Below are 20,566 nucleotides of genomic sequence, written 5' to 3'. Positions count from 1 at the left end.
TGCCTTTTATAATTTACATATTCTGATCAAGTAACCCCTGGCCTCCACAGAAATCAAGCTCAGCCTATCAAATCCAGGCAAAATCTTTGAGCTTGATTTGCACCCTTGCTAGTGTAGGCACATCTTGCCTCAGTTTGATGGCCAGAATTTCACATCACATTCCAAGTGCAATCAAACCATTGTTCTATAAAGTTGCAACATTATGTCCTAACTCTTTTATCTTTTTAATGGCAAGCATACCATGTTCATTCTTCACCACCCTATCTGCCGATGTTGCTTCTCTCAGGGAACCATGACTTGAACTCCAAGTTCCCTTCATTCAGCAGCATTCCCCATCACTGCACTATTTACTATATACACACACACACACACACACACACACACACACACACACACACACACACACACACACACACACACACACACACACACACACACACACACACACACACACACACACACACATTATATATATTTATATATCCTATTTGTATGTATTTGGCTTGTCCTATCAATACACCAAACATTTTATTTTCCAGATATTCACCAAGGTAAATGGTTACTTAAACAAAAGTTTCTTTTAATTATCTTTAAACATGAAGACAGGATTAAACTTTAACATATTACCATTAACTAAACTAACCTAACTTAAAGCCCTTCTAATTCTAAGCGCGTCTATGTAATGTGTGTGTAAGTTCAGAAAAGTTCCTTGATTTACAGTCCAATCTCACTTCTCATTCCCCCAAGTTCACTGGTTGCAGGCAATTCTTATACTGTGCAAAGAATTTAATATTTATGCAGTTCACCAGGCTTTGGTGTTTGAAAGGTAAATGGTTACTGCTCAGGAAGGTTCTTGTTGGTTTTCAGAGAGAGATTTGTTGTTCGCTGGACACCCATAACTGATTCTTTTTAATCAGCCACTTCAGTGTCTTTCCAAAGAAACATGCCCCATCAGGGTTTTCCAGATGATACCCTCTTTCTTTCAGGTCCCCACAGACTTCCTTTTTGTTTCTCTTATTTCAAGTGAAACATTAGACAGCCAGTCCTCTCCTCAGGTATGAACCACAAGGGCTTTGACCAGGCTGAACTAAGTACTCAGAAGCCGTCTTCCAAATGGGGTTTTTCCACAAGTTTACCAGCTTGTCCTGTTCAAGTCCCAGTTGCTGCTGTTGACTGTAGCACTGCAGAACTGATCTCTCTTTCTCTCTCCCTCTCAGAGAAAAAGCCCGTTTGACACTCTCTGCTTGCAAAACCACATAACCCTCTTAGAACAGCAAGCTGCACTCCAGATATCCTATGACTCTGAACTACTCCTCCGATCTCCTTCATCTGTTGCTTTTCAAAACAACAATCCATTAGTGAAGTCTCTTGGGCACTCCCCAAAGTTTTTGCCAAGGATCCCAGGAGCCACCCTGTCTGGCTTGAGCAGATCTCCGGTATTTTAAATGAGATCTGTTTTGAAGAGTTTATATGTGACCTACACTAAAAAAACCCTGCCCCTATTTATCTCCCAAAAACATACGTCACAATACATATCAGCCTTTATTGGTAATCTGCTCCATCAATGATCTTGGCAGATGGACAATGGTTTTGTTTCATCCTCTGGGGAGCTGACACCCATGCCACCATTGACCTCAGCCTTAGCTGGCTGGACCTTGTATCCTTGTGATTTATGTCCTCTGTAATGTTGGTAAATCTAAAGTACTTGTGAGATGTGAGAATAAAGATTATGTACATTTTCAATCATGGTGTTGATGAAATCGTGATAATGGCTGTCTCTACGGTGGCAAGCAATTACCATTGGATCGTAATTCCTACTGTATCTTATCATACTCCACATTGTACTACAAGGGAGAAGGAAGGGAAACTATATGTCTGATTAGCTAATGTACCTGATGTAGATGAATAGATGAATACCTGACTGTCCCTCAGAGTTATGAGTTGTGGTTTGAGTGCGGAGAAATGATAATTATTTGGGGGAAGATAAATTGATTGGTAGGCACGATACCTGATTGAAGGAGAGCTTTGTAAGGTGAATGATTCAGAGTTGCTGAAGTTTATGGTGCTGTTTGTGGGATATAGCATTGAAAGAGGTTTTTACTGAACTTGACCACATGTGAACTGATTGAACTTAATGAGAAAGGCCTTCAAGTCTGCAGGGCTTGACACTCACTGGCTTCTGATCATTTGGCTAAGATGACTCTACCTCATTATAAATAAATTTAGTTCTTTTCCTCCAAGCCAATGGCCCAAGTGTGAAATTCTTGGACCCACTCACTCCATTAATTGTGTCTTTCATTACTTCAAAATGAGGACCCTAATGACCACCTTCCCTGTAAATGGGGTGCACTCACTTTAAGCTGTTCCAACCTCTCCCCATTTCGGCCACTGCGCTCCAGCCACTTAACCGCAGGGTCACTCTTGCGGTTGGGCTTCCTGTCAAGTGAGGAGATATTATCTGTTCAGGATCTTCTTAAGTAGACTCCGAGGAACCTGGTTCTCTCCACTAATAAGCTGTTAATGTGTAGTGGAGGTAGGTCACCCTTGATCCTCCTGAAGTCCACAATCATCTCCTTTGTCTTGTCTTTGCTGAGACTCTAATTGTTATTCTCATACTGTTCATGAGAGTTTCCACCTTTCCTCTGTATTTCACTCAACAAATCTTGTTGATGAGTGACCAGCATGAAGCTGCCTGCATCAAAAGCAATGAATCTCATCATCCTGTTCCCATAGGCATGCTTGCAGGCTATCAAAATCTTTAAAAAAATGGACTACCCCCAACCCAATGAAATTTAGCTCTGGGTATTTTTTTTGTTAATCATAAAAGGTTTGTAAAATCGGAAGTTGCAAAACCATCTTGCTCACATTTTATACAGAACAAATGCAACCTTTGTAACTTTACGACCCATTGATCATCCTCGATATTTCCGTGGCAACCTAACTTGTACAAATGGTAGAGGATTTATTTGACTGATAATAAAACATCACATAATAAGCAGAAAACTTGCAATCTCTTGCATAACATCAGACAAATAAATGATGATATTATAGTCCTTTCAAAAGCTGATGCTTTGGAGCAAAGTTAGCTTTGATGATAAGTGGGTAAATGGTTTGCCAAGCACTAAACAATTAAAAAAAAGCTCAAATCAAAAATATTAAACTATAGCTATCCATAAAATGTGCTTTATGTATTTGCTTTTGCAGGGTGGTGTGTGTGTGTGTGGGGTGGGGGTAATGGTTAGTTGAGAAAAAAACACGAAGAGTCACATGCAGATAAAATAAAGAAGTGTGAATTAATTAGATTTCATTGAGAGATGAGAATAAGGAACACTTTGATCAAACAAGCGAATAGCACAGAAATGGGCCTTTCTGGGCCATTTTGTCCCTGCTGACTAATGTCCAATGACCCTTTTTAGTCCCCGACACAATTACTGGTTCAAATGCCTTTTCAGTTCAAATTTATATATCATCCGATTGTAGCAGTACAACCTGACAAAATAGCGTTCTCCAGCCCACAGTGGAAACAGTGCAAACACATGATACATATACAGCATACACATGTACATATATTAAAATAAATATTATTCATAAATAGTAGAGTCATGGAGAATTGTTTTAGCAGTCATTCAGCAGACTTGTCTCAATGCCCGTGGGAAGAAATTGTTTCTCAGCCTGGTGGTTCTGGCTCTGATACTTCTGTATCTTTTTCCTGACAGGATAGTAGCTGGAAGATGCTTTGTGCAGGGTTGTGGGATCCTCGCCGATTTTGTGCACTCTCTTCAAACAGTGATCCTGGTAAGTCCCATCAGTGGGGGTGGGGGTGGGGGAGGGCAATCACGGTGATCCTCTCTGACGTTCTTATAATCCTGAGCGTTGACCTCCAATCCAATGCTCTTCATCAACTCTTCTACACCGTGATGCAGCCAGCCAGGCCTCTCTAAATGGAGCTCCTGGAGAAGGTTGACAGAGTGGTGGCTGGTTGCCTGACCTGCCTCTTCAAAGGAAGTGCACTCGCGGTTGTGCTTCCTGTCAAGTGAGGAGATATTATCTGTTCAGGATCTTCTTAAGTAGACACCGAGGAACCTGGTTCTCTCCACTAATAAGCTGTTAATGTGTAGTGGAGGTAGGTCATCCTTGATCCTCCTGAAGTCCACAATCATCTCCTTTGTCTTGTCTTTGCTGAGACTCTAATTGTTATTCTCATACTATTCATGAGAGTTTCCACCTTTTCTCTGTATTTCATCATTGTTGCATATGCGCAAAACTACTGTCATTGTAATTGTATCTGCCTCCACCATCTCCTTTAGAGGGCATAGATTTAAGGTAACAAGTGGAAAGCTTAAAGCAGAGTTGCAGGGTGAGTGTTTTACACAGAAAGTGGTACATGCCTGGAATGTGCTGGCAGGAGAAGTGGTGGAAACAGACATGATAGCAACATTTAAGAGGCATTTAAAAGGTACAAACAGATGGGATGGAGGATGGCAAACCATGAGTGGCACATAGGATTGCTTTAAATTTGCATAATGCTTGTGGGCCCAAAAGTCTGCTCCTATACTGTAATATCCTATGCATGATGTAATGGGATGGAGGTTTTTGTCTGATTAGAGAATAAAAAGACAGGACCAAGAAAGTTGAAAAGTCAAAAATTTAGTCCTTGAATATAAACAATTCTTGCATAGTTTGACAGGGTGTATGCAGGACATATAAGGCAATCGAACAACTGAAAAGTGGCAAAGCAGCAGGTATGGATGGAATCCCCCCAGAGGTCTGGAAGGCTGGCGGCAAAACTCTGCATGCCAAACTGCATGAGTTTTTCAAGCTTTGTTGGGACCAAGGAAAACTGCCTCAGGATCTTCGTGATGCCACCATCATCACCCTGTACAAAAACAAAGGCGAGAAATCAGACTGCTCAAACTACAGGGGAATCACATTGCTCTCCATTGCAGGCAAAATCTTCGCTAGGATTCTACTAAATAGAATAATACCTAGTGTCGCCGAGAATATTCTCCCAGAATCACAGTGCGGCTTTCGCGCAAACAGAGGAACTACTGACATGGTCTTTGCCTTCAGACAGCTCCAAGAAAAGTGCAGAGAACAAAACAAAGGACTCTACATCACCTTTGTTGACCTCACCAAAGCCTTCGACACCGTGAGCAGGAAAGGGCTTTGGCAAATACTAGAGCGCATCGGATGTCCCCCAAAGTTCCTCAACATGATTATCCAACTGCACGAAAACCAACAAGGTCAGGTCAGATACAGCAATGAGCTCTCTGAACCCTTCTCCATTAACAATGGCGTGAAGCAAGGCTGTGTTCTCGCACCAACCCTCTTTTCAATCTTCTTCAGCATGATGCTGAACCAAGCCATGAAAGACCCCAACAATGAAGACGCTGTTTACATCCGGTACCGCACGGATGGCAGTCTCTTCAATCTGAGGCGCCTGCAAGCTCACACCAAGACACAAGAGAAACTTGTCCGTGAACTACTCTTTGCAGACGATGCCGCTTTAGTTGCCCATTCAGAGCCAGCTCTTCAGCGCTTGACGTCCTGCTTTGCGGAAACTGCCAAAATGTTTGGCCTGGAAGTCAGCCTGAAGAAAACTGAGGTCCTCCATCAGCCAGCTCCCCACCATGACTACCAGCCCCCCCACATCTCCATCGGGCACACAAAACTCAAAACGGTCAACCAGTTTACTTATCTCGGCTGCACCATTTCATCAGATGCAAGGATCGACAATGAGATAGACAACAGACTCGCCAAGGCAAATAGCACCTTTGGAAGACTACACAAAAGAGTCTGGAAAAACAACCAACTGAAAAACCTCACAAAGATAAGCGTATACAGAGCCGTTGTCATACCCACACTCCTGTTCGGCTCCGAATCATGGGTCCTCTACCGGCACCACCTACGGCTCCTAGAACGCTTCCACCAGCGTGGTCTCCGCTCCATCCTCAACATCCATTGGAGCGCTTTCATCCCTAACGTCGAAGTACTCGAAATGGCAGAGGTCGACAGCATCGAGTCCACGCTGCTGAAGATCCAGCTGCGTTGGATGGGTCACGTCTCCAGAATGGAGGACCATCGCCTTCCCAAGATCGTGTTATATGGCGAGCTCTCCACTGGCCACCGTGACAGAGGTGCACCAAAGAAAAGGTACAAGGACTGCCTAAAGAAATCTCTTGGTGCCTGCCACATTGACCACCGCCAGTGGGCTGATAACGCCTCAAACCGTGCATCTTGGCGCCTCACAGTTTGGCGGGCAGCAACCTCCTTTGAAGAAGACCGCAGAGCCCACCTCACTGACAAAAGGCAAAGGAGGAAAAACCCAACACCCAACCCCAACCAACCAATTTTCCCCTGCAACCGCTGCAACCGTGTCTGCCTGTCCTGCATCGGACTTGTCAGCCACAAACGAGCCTGCAGCTGACGTGGACTTTTTACCCCCTCCATAAATCTTCGTTCGCGAAGCCAAGCCAAAGAAGATGCAGGATTAATTACTCTCCATCTACCTGACCACCCTCCTTCACTCTTCCAATCAATTTTCTTACTTAATCTGATTTAATTGGTCCCTTGCTTCTCCATCTGCCACATCCCCTGATCTCATACGAATCCTCACTCTGGTTCTCTAGTCTAGACCATCTTACTGATTTTCTCCTGTCTTTTTTCACTTCTTCCCTCACCTCTGCTAGCTTCATCATGGTGGGAGTGAGAGGATGAGGTGCTCCTATGTGCACAAACCTTGCAAGGATCTTACAAACCTCACTCTGCCAGAAGGATTTGAATAAAACAGCATAACATTGGTATTTTAATCTGCCTTTCTAAACATTTTGCACATTTTATTCCAGATTTATGCAAACTTTAGGGAAAAAAAAAACCATTCTGATCTAAGAGACTCAAAGCAATTTTAAAATCTGTTAAAGGTATCAGCATGAATTCAGCAGTGGAGCAAAGCCTTCTTTAAATTGAATGTGGGATGACATTGCATAATTGGTCAGCATCGCATCAACTGAGGACCTGAGAAATGGGAATAACAGTGTCCAATTTACGCTCTGTTCTGTATATCATTTTTCCAATAGTCCAGACAAATGCAGCCCAAAATATTTAAATCAATGTGTATTTCATACTGAAATGACTTTATGTATCTGCTAATGGGTTTAGTGCATGACCCCACACCATTTAATAATGATAAGGTTTGCTCAGTGACTTGTACTGTTTGTTTTGTTTTTGGCTTGGTATTAAAAGTATGATTTTAGGGGAGGTTTAAAATTATTAAAATGATTGCTGTGTCTAATAGGAGTAAAATATTTGCAAAATTTACATAGTTGCACAGAACAATTCTTGTAATGAATTCCCACATTGATACATTTATCTTTCTTTTTCAAACTGTTTACTGAGTAATATCAAATATATATGCGAGTTACATTATATTTACAAGTCTATAGATAAAATAACAATTAGTATTTAACATATATATTCTTAAATGCCTAATATATATATATATATATATATATATCATAAATTTCTTCTCATGAAAAACCAAAAGAAAAAACAGAGAAAAAGAAATTTAAATGTTTATTACAATATCCCTCAAACTAATTGAAACAAAAAAGAAGGAACCGGACTGTTCATTCTGATAGTAAAGTAGGAAAACAAAGGGGTTTCTGGTTAAAATCAAATTTACCCCATATGGAACTAGGAAAGAATCCAATATAAAATTATGATTCTGGTCAGGTCACTCATCTGAGTGCCACTGGTACCATAACCTGTTGCACGATCAGGTGGTTGGTGACTAAACTGGCTCCCCCACCAGGTTTGCCTGGTGCAGAGGGTGGAAAACAAGACCTGTCAAAGACCAGACGAACCCCCTCTTAGGGTCAACAGCCATCTAGCAAACATGTGCAGTGAAGCATGGAAAGAACATCGAAGCTTGGTCTGGGCATTAACTGCCACCTAATTTTCCCTAGCCATCTTAGACTTTGCCATGCTGCTGGATCTGGGAGGAGATGTCGGGAGGGTGGGTCTAGACCTGTACAACTTCTACTCATCTAAGTCCATTCACGCACACACTATTCCTTTCTGAGGAAGGCCACAAACTGACTGAAAGGAACCATCATCATCCTATGGGAAGGATAACCAGAATATGGTTCTTAAACTATATGGAAATATTAAATAAATGGTTGCCAAACTTCTTCAAATTTGAAAGATGTATCAAATGTCCAATTCCTAATTTTCTCCAAATTTAAAAACGACATGACAGCAGAGAACCATTGAAGTAGAGTAGGTGAGTTGGGATTCTTCCATTTAAGTAATATGGCTTTTTAACCAATAATGTTGAAAAAACATGATTCGCTGTGCATATACAGGCATATACCTAGCCTCCAATGGTGTGATTCCAGAAATAGCTGTTAATAGATTTGGTTGTAATTCTAATCCTAGAACTTTTGTCAGGGTTTTTTTCCAAAAATTATCTAGTTTTGGACATGAGCAGAACATTAGGGTTAGGGTTTAGTCTGCCGAACTGACAAGGCCACCTGTATCTTTCTGCAGACTAAAGTGGCTACCTCAACTTTGCACCTATTACAAATAGGGTTTACATTGGGAAAAATATGGGGCAACTTATCTTTAGATGTGTGCCCGATGTACCACCTTGAACTGAAACAAGGAATGAAGGGCACACATTGATGAAGTATTTATTGGTTGAAAAATATGATCCCATTGATCGTCCGGAAGCAATCTGATACATTTATCTTGTTTCTTCCACATATTAATGCTGGGGTTGCGAGCTGAACAAAGTCAACCATTGAAACTGTGAGCATGCCATCACTACAATTTGGCCCATTTACTGGTTGGAAGAATGTTCAAAAATAACACACATGGCAACTGAGTTATAAGTCAAAAGTTTAAGCCAGTGGCTTAATAACACAAGTCATTATTATGTGTTCATGAATATTAATGTCAGAAAATAAGAAGTGTGAGATTATATCGCCCCTCAAGCTAAGGCTTCACCTTTCGGGTAGCTTCTGGGATGATCTGATATTAACCTCAGTTCCTTTATGCTGCTTGTTTTTCATAACCCAAATTTCGTCCATCAGCCAGAAATCTGTCTGTGAATAAAGTAATTGACTATATTCAAATATTCCATTGCTTTCAGTGGTAGAGAATTCCAAGATTCAAAACCCTCCGAGAGAAGAAATTCCTCCTCATCTTCATTTTAAATAATTTGTTGAGTTTTAAATTGGCCCATGAGAGGAAATGCCATCTTAGCATCAATCATCTCAAGCAACCTCCCATCTCCTCTCTAGGTTCTTAAATACCTAATATAATCACCGCCCATTCTTCTGAACTCTAATAGATAAACACCAAAGCTGTTCAAGTTTTTCCAATGTCCTTCTCAGATCTGCCTCTAATGTAAATATATTCACCTTAACTTTAAATTTTAAATTATTAAAAAATTTAAACATACAGCACAGTAACAGGCTATTTTGGCCCATAAATCCATGCTGCCCAATTTACACCCAATTAAGCTACACCCCCAGAATGTTTTGAACGGTGGGAGGAAATTGGAACCCCTGGCGAAAACTCATGCAAACACATGGAGAATGTACCAACTCCTTGCACACAGCATGGGATTTGAACCCCAGGCCTGATCGCTGGCGCTGTAAAGGCAGTTTGGGTCTATCCCTATAGACTCAAACTGTGTCCATTTTTCAGGATTGAATTCTACTTCGCATTGTTCTGCCTAACTGACGAGGCCACCTGTATCTTTCTGCAGACTAAAGCATTCCCCTCTCAATTTCTGCTAATTTTTGTATTATCTATAAACTTTTGATCATGTGCCCAACTTCTAATTAGTTATTGGTTATAAAGACATAGAACATTACAGTACAGGCCCTTTGGCCCATGATGTTGATGGTGCCTAATATCAAAACAAGGGTTGAGCTCAGTGGAAGCTCACTGGTAATAGGCTTCCAGTTCCAAAAATATACCTTACATTTTGCTTCCTTCCACTTACTGAGTTATAGATCTCTTTGGCTTGGCTTCGCGGACGAAGATTTATGGAGGGGGTAAAAGTCCACGTCAGCTGCAGGCTCGTTTGTGGCTGACAAGTCCGATGCGGGACAGGCAGACACGGTTGCAGTGGCTGCAGGGGAAAATTGGTTGGTTGGGGTTGGGTGTTGGGTTTTTCCTCCTTTGCCTTTTGTCAGTGAGGTGGGCTCTGCGGTCTTCTTCAAAGGAGGTTGCTGCCCGCCAAACTGTGAGGCGCCAAGATGCACGGTTTGAGGCGATATCAGCCCACTGGCGGTGGTCAATGTGGCAGGCACCAAGAGATTTCTTTAGGCAGTCCTTGTACCTTTTCTTTGGTGCACCTCTGTCATGGTGGCCATTGGAGAGCTCGCCATATAACACGATCTTGGGAAGGCGATGGTCCTCCATTCTGGAGACGTGACCCATCCAGCGCAGCTGGATCTTCAGCAGCGTGGACTCGATGCTGTCGACCTCTGCCATCTCGAGTACTTCGACGTTAGGGATGAAAGTGCTCCAATGGATGTTGAGGATGGAGCAGAGACAACGCTGGTGGAAGCGTTCTAGGAGCCGTAGGTGATGCCGGTAGAGGACCCATGATTCGGAGCCGAACAGGAGTGTGGGTATGACAACGGCTCTGTATACGCTTATCTTTGTGAGGTTTTTCAGTTGGTTGTTTTTCCAGACTCTTTTGTGTAGTCTTCCAAAGGCGCTATTTGCCTTGGCGAGTCTGTTGTCTATCTCATTGTCGATCCTTGCATCTGATGAAATGGTGCAGCCATTTCATCAGAGTTATAGATCTATTTAGATCCTAAAGACCTTTTTATTTTAGCAACATGACTACCCTGTGGGATCTTGTCAAAAGCCTTGCTAACGTTCCTACAAGCTACAGCGAATACATTGCCTTCATTAGATTTACTTGTTACCTCCTCAGAAAATTCCAGAAACTTTTTCAGATGCTACCTTCTTTTAACAAAAGTATACTAATCTAATCTAAATGGTCGCTGCCTTTCTAAATCGTTTGCATAACCATATAACCATATAACCATTTACAGAGCGGAAACAGGCCATATCGACCTTTCGAGTCCGCACCGGTTCACTAGAACAACTCCACTAGCTCAACCCTCCCGCTCTCCACCCATAACCCTACAATCCCCTCACCTCCATGTACATCCAACCTTCTCTTAAATGACAGAAGGGATCCTGCTGCAACTATCTCATTCGGAAGTTCATTCCATTCTGCCACCACTCACTGAGTGAAAAAGCCACCGCTAATATTTCTCCTAAAGTGTTGCCTCCTTACCCTTAACTTACGGCCTCTTGTTCCAACCTCCCCTGCCCTCAGGGAAAAGAGTCTGTTTATGTCTAGTCTATCTATTCCTTTCATAATTTTATAGCATCTTTGCTAAGAATGGTTTTCAATTAATTTGCTCACTATTGGTTAAACTAACTGACCTATAATTGCTTAGTTCATTTCTTACTCACCTTTCAAACAGTGATGCAATGTTAGCAGCCTTTCAGTCCTCTGGGACCATTCCTGTAGCCAGGAAGGATTGAAAAATGAAGGTCAAAGCCTCATGACTTCCTCCCTTGTGTCTTCTAAAAACCTGGGAAAAACTTTATGCAGGTCTGGCTTCTGATGTATTGTCAAAGATGATAAACTCTTAAATAATTCCTCTTTTATTATGTTTATCCCATGCAATATTTTATTCTACAACACTGAAATTGACCTCCTTTACTGTGATAAAGCTTTCATTAAGAATCTTGACAAATGCTCCTCCTCCAGAAAAAGGAATCTGATTTCCATCTCTATAGACCCTTTACTTATCCTTTTGCTCTTTAATTACTTTCAAAATCACCCTTGGATTTTTTTAGATTTTACTTGTCAATATTTCTTTGTACCATCTTTTTAAAAATTTTACTTTTTAATTTCACTTCTAATTTCTGTATTTTCTTAGTTTTCTTATGTATTAACTTCTTTCCATCCAAATTCCACTTTCTTTGCCTTTTTCTAACCTACATTTTTTTAGTTTTTTTAATTTCAAGTTGCTGTTTCTGGTCAAATTTTGCTCAGTAATTTCTTGTAAAATCTATACCATTTATTTTGCCCAACTATATCTAAGTATTGTACATGGGGGGAGGGGGTGGGGGTGTTGAAGGTGTTCCTAGAAGACGATCTGCATTGAAATGTTTCGGAATATGAAGCCAAATTATCTGGAAATGCATCAAGAAGTTTGAATTGAAAGAAAGTGTGCTTACATTTTTCACAAAATTCATGAATATGAACTTTTATTCAGTGGCAATTTCCAAATTTCATGAGGGTGAATATCTGTATGCGAACTGGTCTTCCATGGGGGTTGTCTGTACTTGATTGTTCCATAAAACATGTCTGTGGACGATTGTAACATTTGGCAATAATATAAATCTAGCATTGCTGGTTGGTCACATGTTGAAAGTTAGGTACTATCACCAAAAAATAAATGCCTTCCACTGATTATACCAAATTATACATTGATTATAACTTTCCCCATCTGATCAACTCGTTTTTATACATCTTTTCTAATTTTATTTTCCCTGGGAGATGGTCAAAAGGATCTTCAGGAAAAATAAACATCATTTAACATTGTCTTTGTGCATTTAGATGCATACAGACACAATTAACTGAGTAATTGTAGGATAAATAAATAAAAGTATTCATATAATATATGCCTGCTCTTTTAATACTGATGATAATTACTTAGTTTTTTTTATGATAATTTAAATGCCAAATTTTGATAAACATTCTCAGCAAAGACACCAAAAATGCATCTCTTAGGAAATGTAAACATGACATGCAGGAAATATTTAAAAAAATGAGAGCAATGATCTTGGGAAAAGAAAGTCCACTGGTCCAGATGCTCATGCTATGCTTGATGGAATATGAACGAAAATCATTGAGAGTATTTTTATTCAACTGGAAAATTGAAGAAAGGCATTTATGAGGATAAAGAAAATGTAGAACATTGATGCCTCTGACTCCCATCTGAGCCCTGGCCATCCTCGAACTGGAGCTTCCTACACTGACTTCAACCACGTGGTTTGCGACATATACTCCCACTGTGGTCCTGATCTCACTGCTGGATCCCACTCATTCATCCCCCTCAGTACTCCTTACCCTTCCCCATCCCCCAACATCCCTCCCTACACTACCCCCCTCTTAGCCCCTTTTCTCCCCAACCCCCTCCTTCACACTTCATCACCCCTCTCTCTGGTTACCCCCTACCCTCTGCCTCCCAACTCTGACCCCACCCCCCACCCTCACCTCCTCCCTGTGACCTCCCCAACATTCTCCCTCCCCTGCCAACATTCCAACCCTTCACCTCCTCTTTCCAACCTCCTCCTCCTCTCTTCTCCACCCTCTGACCTCCCTAACTCTCCTAATACCCCAACACCGATTCCCACTCTGACCCCTGCTATGTCTTTACTATTCCCTCTGACCGTCCCCTCTCTGAGATGGAGCGCTCAGTTTTTACCTTCATCCCCCTCTGCCCACACCTTAATGAGTTCCACTCACGCCACAGTGCTAAATTCTTCTTTCGCCTCACTTCCATGACTATGACTCTCTAGCCCTCACCCTAGACCCCTTCTCCCGCTTTAAGCCTTCTTCCTCCTCCTGGACACCTTGTCCAGGCCAGCTGCCTGCTGTGGACCTTTTTTCTTTCCAATTGCCACCGAGAAATCAACCATCTCGACTTTACCATCCTCCTCTGAAAACTCTTCCCTTCACTCTCTCCACAACAATTCCAACCTCACCATCAAACTCAAAGATAAGGATGGTGCTGTTGTGGTCTGGCAGACTGACCTCTACCTTGCCAAGGCCAGTTGACACTTCTCAAACACTTCCTCCTATCTATACCTCTCACAGGACCCCACCATGGATTATCAAGCTATCTCCAACTTCATCACCACTGGTCACCTTCCCCCATGGCTGACAACCTCATTGCCCCTCAATGCCACACTGCTTGTTTCTACCTTCTACCCAAGATACACAAACCCTACCATCATCTGGGTAGACCCATTGTTTCTGCTTGCTATTGCCCACCGGACTCGTTTCTTCCCAAGTCAAATCCCTCCCCACCTATATCCATGATACCTCATATGCCCTCCACCTCTTCATTGGGTTCAGATTCTCAGTACTGGACCATCTCATCTTCACAATGGATGTCCAATTCCTTTATACCTCCATCCCCATACAGAAGGTCTTAAAGCATTTTGCTTCTTTCTGGACCAGACATCACCACTCTCCTCCACCTGGCAGAACTTGTCCTCACTATAAATAATTTATCCTTCAACTCCTCTCATTTCCTCCAAATCAAAGGAATAGCCATGAGTACCTGCATGGGTCCCAGCTACGCCTGCCTGTTTGTGGGCTTTGTGGAGCAAAGGGTGCTGCCTCATGCACCTGTGATGAGCTAGTCAACTTCATCCTCTTCGAGTCTAACTTCCATCCCGATCTCAAACTCAGCTGGTCCATCTTCAACAACACACCCCTTCCTGGATCTCTCTGTCTCCATCTTAGGAGACAAGCTTTTTACCAACATATTATAAACCCTCTAACTCCCACAGCTACCTGGACTACACTTCTTCACACCCTGTCCCCTGCAAGGATTTTGTCCCCTTCTCTCAATTTCTCCATCTCCGCTGCATCTGTTCTCAAGATGAAGTCTTCCGTCCAGATCTTCTGATATGTCTGCCTTCTTCCTCAAATGTGGATTCCTCGCCACCACCATCAACTCAGCTCTCACCCACTTCTCCTCCATTTCTGGTCCATCTGATCTGGCCCCTCTGCCCCCAGAATAACAAACATAGAATCCTCTTCATCCTCACCTACCATCCCACCACCAGACACATTTTCCCTTCTCTGCATCCCTTAGGGACTGCTCCCTTCGTGACTCCCTTGTGCACTCATTCCCCCCCCCGCACCCCCCCCAACCCTCCACTGCTGACACTTTTCCCTGTTGCTCCAGGAAGTGCTACACTTGTACCCACACCTTCTCCTTCACCTCTGTCCGGGATCCAAAACTGGCCCTTCAAGTGAATCAATACTTCACTTGTATATCCACAGGATTGATTTACTGCATCTGATGCTCCCTTTGTGGCTTTCTTTACAAATTTGAAGATTGCTTCCCTGAGCACCTTCACTCCATCTGCACCAGTGACAGAGACTCCTAGTAGCCAAATGTTTTACTTTTGTGTCACACTCCACATTCACAAGTCTGTCCATGTCCTTATGTACTGTCCCACTAAGATCACCCACAAATTGGAGGAATAACCCCTGATTTTCCGTCTTGGCACTCTCCAGCCAAATGGTAGTAACATCGACCTCTGGTTTCTGCTAATCTGCTCTCCTCTTCCCCCTCCCCTCTTCCCTTCCCCTTTCCAGTTCTCCTTCTCTTTCCCCTTCCTTCACCTAACCATCCCTCCTCCCCTTTAACTCTGCAACAACACCTCCCCCCCATTCTTTCCCTGCTGACATTTTCCCATACCTTGATGATGGGCACAAGCCCAAAACGTCAGTTATGTAATTTTACCTTTGCTCTATAAAGGACGGACAGTTGAAGACTAATGTGGAACATTTTCAGAAAGCATACACAAAGTGCATGATCTGGTTGGATTTGTCTTGTTATCAATAACCTTTGCAGAAAATCTTTTTCACCTTAATTTCTTTATTCACATGCAGAATGTTGAGTTTGCCTTCTGCCAGTAATGATGTCCTGGTGTATTGTGTGAAGAGGGCTTTAACATAGGCTATCCCACCCTAGTGCATCCACCTGCACATGTCCTTGGCCTTCTAAAATATAGGAGCAGCTGTTAAACATGACATTCATTTGGTCTTTCAAGTTATTTATACCTGTTGTGTCTCTGTAGTCTTGGCAAAGACGCACAAACATATGAAATTGATTCTGAAATTTGATATAATGAAAGCATGTATTGGAGTTAATGGATTATTTAGGAAGCTACTACAATAAACTGAAACAAAATGATCACATAGTTGGTGCATATTTGCACTGGATGAATTTAGACCAATGGTGCAACCTGAGAGCTTTCTAAAAGGTGGGAGTACAATTTTAATCCCTTGTTCTTTAATAATTGGAATGGAAAAACAAAGTTCATTGAACAGTCAAATGGGATTCTGTATATTATACAAAAGACTAAAGGATTTTCTTTTTGGGTAAGAACTACACCACCATAATACCTTAGGAGCACCAGCATCTTTAATAATATAGTCTTTCACATGGGGAAAAAGAGAAAGAATGAATATCATTGGTTTTCAACAGGTATATTCAGGTTCTGTGGGGAAAAAAGATAGAAATTTACAAGCAACAGATGTAAGTTTCCTTGTAATAGAATGACATAGTGCCACTCTTACCTGACAATTACATAAAGATTTTCCAAGACTTTAAATCTAAGTTTGAATATTCCTCTGTTCATGGAATAGGTAGATGTATTTATTATACATTAATTCAGCATGGACAAAATGTTGGAATCAGAGATAATATATGGTAAATTATATGAAAACATGTAGTTGAGCACTTTTCCAGTTGACTTCTGGAAAGAACCACTTTTAAATGCAGACTGTTTAGCACTTAAAATCCTCATAAATAATTATGCTGGTTGAATGTGTTTTCTCCAAATACATAGGTATTCATGATTTGAAGGCCTCACTGAAGAACATTGATATTTTAAATATATTTTCATCATGAAATGATACCACATAAAAGATGTTATATCCCAAGTCCTCCCTGCCCCTTTGGCTCTTTGTAGAGCTATTCAATGAGTCCTGGAACCATAACCCTGTGAATTTTTTTTTTAGACTATGTATCCAATTCCTTTTTAAATTTAATTTACTTGCACTTCTCTTTCAGGCAGTGCATTCTAGATTGAAATATTTCACTCTGTAAATAAATGTTTCCTCGAACCATCTTTGCACGTTAAGACAGAGATTCACATGCACATCTTCCATCCTTGTCTAATCCTTATGATGTGGTCTCTGCACAGATGAGGACGCCATTTAGCTGGGTGCCTGGGTTCTGTCTGCAATGGCTATCTTGAGCTCTTAGCTGCATGTTATTTCAACTCCCCTTAATGTTCCCACATCTATCTGTCCTCAGCCTTTTTCACTATCAGGGTAAGGTAGAAAACTAAAAAGATAACACCTCAATTTCCACTTAAGCAGTCTGAAGCCCAATGGAATAAATGCTGAATTTTCTAATTTTAGATGACCCACACCATCAGTTTCATTTTCTCGTTCTGATCTATCCAAGTTCTCTCAAACCCACCATATACCCTCACCAGCCAATCCACCCCATTCAATTTCATTCACCTCCCAACCTGGCTCTTTCTGTCCACACACTTAGCCCACCTGACCTCCATTCCTTCTCATAAAAGTTCCTTCTACTGATCACCCCTCCTTTATCTGGTTCCACTTAAAGTGGCAGACCTAACCGAGTTCATCACTGGGCCCCATCCCCCATCCATCTTCTAAAAAACAGCTGACATCATGAAGGATTCCCTGGCCATACTCTGCTCACTGCTCCCTTCAGTAAGGGGATGGGGCCCAGTGATGAACTTGGTTAAGCCTGCCACTTGATGTTCAGCATCTCTTGGTTCAAGCACAGATTTTTTTTTCCCCAACAGCTATCCCTGCACTATCTTGACCACAATATAACTTCAGGAATATTGAAGCAGCTCATTTGTTTGCACAACCACACTGTTAATATTAACCTATTTATCCTTGTATTTATTTATTTTTTCTCCCATGTTGGTTTGTGTTAATTTAATTTGTAATTTTTAGTATGTTTTATATACCTGGGTAATTGCAACAAGCAAGAATTTTATTGCATCTGTTCAATGTATTTGATAATAAGATCTTGTCATCATCAGCTTACTTATCATATTCACAAATCAGGAACTTTTATTATCTCCATTTATCATCTTCTACGCTTGACTTTACTTCCACCTTTCACCAAGCTGGTTCTATTTGCCCACACCCCTCTCCTCATCAGATTCTTCTATAGTGTGTGCAGTGTCTTCTACAGTGTGTACACTTTTACTTCTGTGTTGTTTTCTTTTGGAAAAACATTGTTCTGCATATTCATTTTGCCCTTTGCATTTATTACAGACTTTCCCATAAGCTGGGGATTGCTTTGGCACATGTTCAGTACTACATCGTTTACAATTGAATGTCTCTCCATTTTTTTGTTGTTTTCTATGTCTCATATTTTGTTTGTGTGTGCCCGGGTACTGTGGCTATGACTATGCCTTCATTTGCACTGGCTTTTGCACTCTTACCAAACTTTTTTGCATGCTGTAGAGCTAGCTCATTGACGTGGTGTATCTTCAGAGCTCTAGCTAAGGTAAGCACTGTCTCTCACAGCAACCTCTCTCTCATTTTCTTATTATAATTCCAAACACAAATTTGATCATGGATCATTGAATCTTTCAGTGATCCAAAATTGCAGGTTCTTGCTTTTAATTTTGTCTGATAAAAAAGTATCAAAGCTCTCTCCCTGCAGTTGCGTGAGCGAAACACATACCTCTCGAAGTTTCATTCTTCTTTGAAGTGGTGTTCATCAAGCATCTCGATAAAAGGCTCGTTTGTGGCTGACAAGTCCGATGCGGGACAGGCAGATACGGTTGCAGCGGTTGCAGGGGAAAATTGGTGGGTTGGGGTTGGGTGTTGGGTTTTTCCTCCTTTGCCTTTTGTCAGTGAGGTGGGCTCTGCGGTCTTCTTCAAAGGAGGTTGCTGCCCGCCAAACTGTGAGGCGCCAAGATGCACGGTTTGAGGCGTTATCAGCCCACTGGCGGTGGTCAATGTGGCAGGCACCAAGAGATTTCTTTAGGCAGTCCTTGTACCTTTTCTTTGGTGCACCTCTGTCACGGTGGCCAGTGGAGAGCTCGCCATATTACACGATCTTGGGAAGGCGATGGTCCTCCATTCTGGAGACGTGACCCATCCAACGCAGCAGGATCTTCAGCAAATTTGTGCTGTCGACCTCTGCCATCTCGAGTACTTCGATGTTAGGGATGAAAGCGCTCCAATGGATGTTGAGGATGGAGCGGAGACAACGCTGGTAGATAAGGGCAAAAGACTGAAAATAAATGCGCAAAGATGATTGTATTTTATTATGTTCAGCACAAATATTATTCAATGAAGAGCAATGAAGCAACATCACAAAATTTTTCCTTTAGGCTAAATTTTATTGCTCTCAGTTATACAAGGTCTCAAGCTTTTAATCTGGGCCAACAAACTGTTCAGATGGAAATCTTGAGCATTTATTTAAGTTTCTGGAGGCACTCTTTTTGCATTAGAGAATATGTAGGGGGTGATTGTGTTTGGAATTATAATAAGAAAATGAGAGAGAGGTTGCTGTGAGAGACAGTGCTTACCTTAGCTAGAGCTCTGAAGATACACCACGTCAATGAGCTAGCTCTACAGCATGCAAAAAAGTTTGGTAAGAGTGCAAAAGCCAGTGCAAATGAAGGCATAGTCATAGCCACAGTACCCGGGCACACACAAACAAAATATGAGACATAGAAAACAACAAAAAAATGGAGAGACATTCAATTGTAAACGATGTAGTACTGAACATGTGCCAAAGCAATCCCCAGCTTATGGGAAAGTCTGTAATAAATGCAAAGGGCAAAATGAATATGCAGAACAATGTTTTTCCAAAAGAAAACAACACAGAAGTAAAAGTGTACACACTGTAGAAGACACTGCACACACTATAGAAGAAACTGCTCTCAGTGATACACTTTTCACGGGCACAGTAGTGCCCAAAGTGAACATTGTCAAAAAGGATAAATGGACTCTGTCATTCTATACAAACGGAACAAGTATTCCTTTCAAGCTGAACACAGGGGAAAATATCAATTTGATCTCTGAGCGCAACATCAGGGCAATGAAGATAAAGCCATACATCCATGCAAATACCGTACTGCTCAAAGTCTACAATGGACAGATCACCGACTCAAAAAGTACATGTAAACTCAAGGTTGAAGTTAAAGAGTACCACCTCAGGTTCAAGATAATCCCAGATGGACATCATTCCCTGCTAGATGACAAATTAAGTGAAAATTTAAGCCTAGCCGAGAGGGTGTACCACATTATCAGTGACAATGCACAGATATCTTCAAGGAGTTTGGACCACATCAGTACGAATTGGAAACAACATCTCCACTTCACTGATCATCACCCCAATGATGCGTGCTTAGCTCACTTCTCTACTCATTATATACCCATGACTGTGTAGCCAGGCACAATTCCATTGCCCTCTATAGGTTTGCCAATTACACCACAGGAGGGAGATGGATTAGCTTGTTAAATGGTGTAATGACAACAACCTTGCCTTCAATGTCAGCAAAATAAAGGAGATGATTGTATACTTCAAGAGGAAGTCAAGGGAACACGACTCAGTGCTCATTGAGAGCTCAGTAGAGGAGAGGGTCAAGAATTTCAAATTCCTGGGTGTCAATATTTCTGAGGATCTGTCCTGGAGCC

At 41.7% G+C, this 20,566-nt stretch overlaps 1 long non-coding RNA gene across 6 annotated transcripts in view; it reads left to right on the top strand.

Annotated features, from left to right (window-relative positions):
- The window catches only part of LOC138742514 (uncharacterized), a 182,917-nt gene that overhangs the window by 123,725 nt on the left and 38,626 nt on the right, over positions 1-20,566 (top strand). For all 6 annotated transcript variants that reach the window (XR_011344238.1, XR_011344237.1, XR_011344236.1 and 3 more), the window contains one exon: positions 3,717-3,795. This is a non-coding gene — a long non-coding RNA (uncharacterized lncRNA). The remainder of the gene's footprint in view (positions 1-3,716; positions 3,796-20,566) is intronic.

Source organism: Narcine bancroftii, chromosome 9, assembly GCF_036971445.1.
Source record: "Narcine bancroftii isolate sNarBan1 chromosome 9, sNarBan1.hap1, whole genome shotgun sequence".
Taxonomy (NCBI): domain Eukaryota; kingdom Metazoa; phylum Chordata; class Chondrichthyes; order Torpediniformes; family Narcinidae; genus Narcine; species Narcine bancroftii.
The sequence above is the reverse complement of the archived record's forward strand: the minus strand, read 5'-3'. Positions and strand labels throughout refer to the sequence as shown.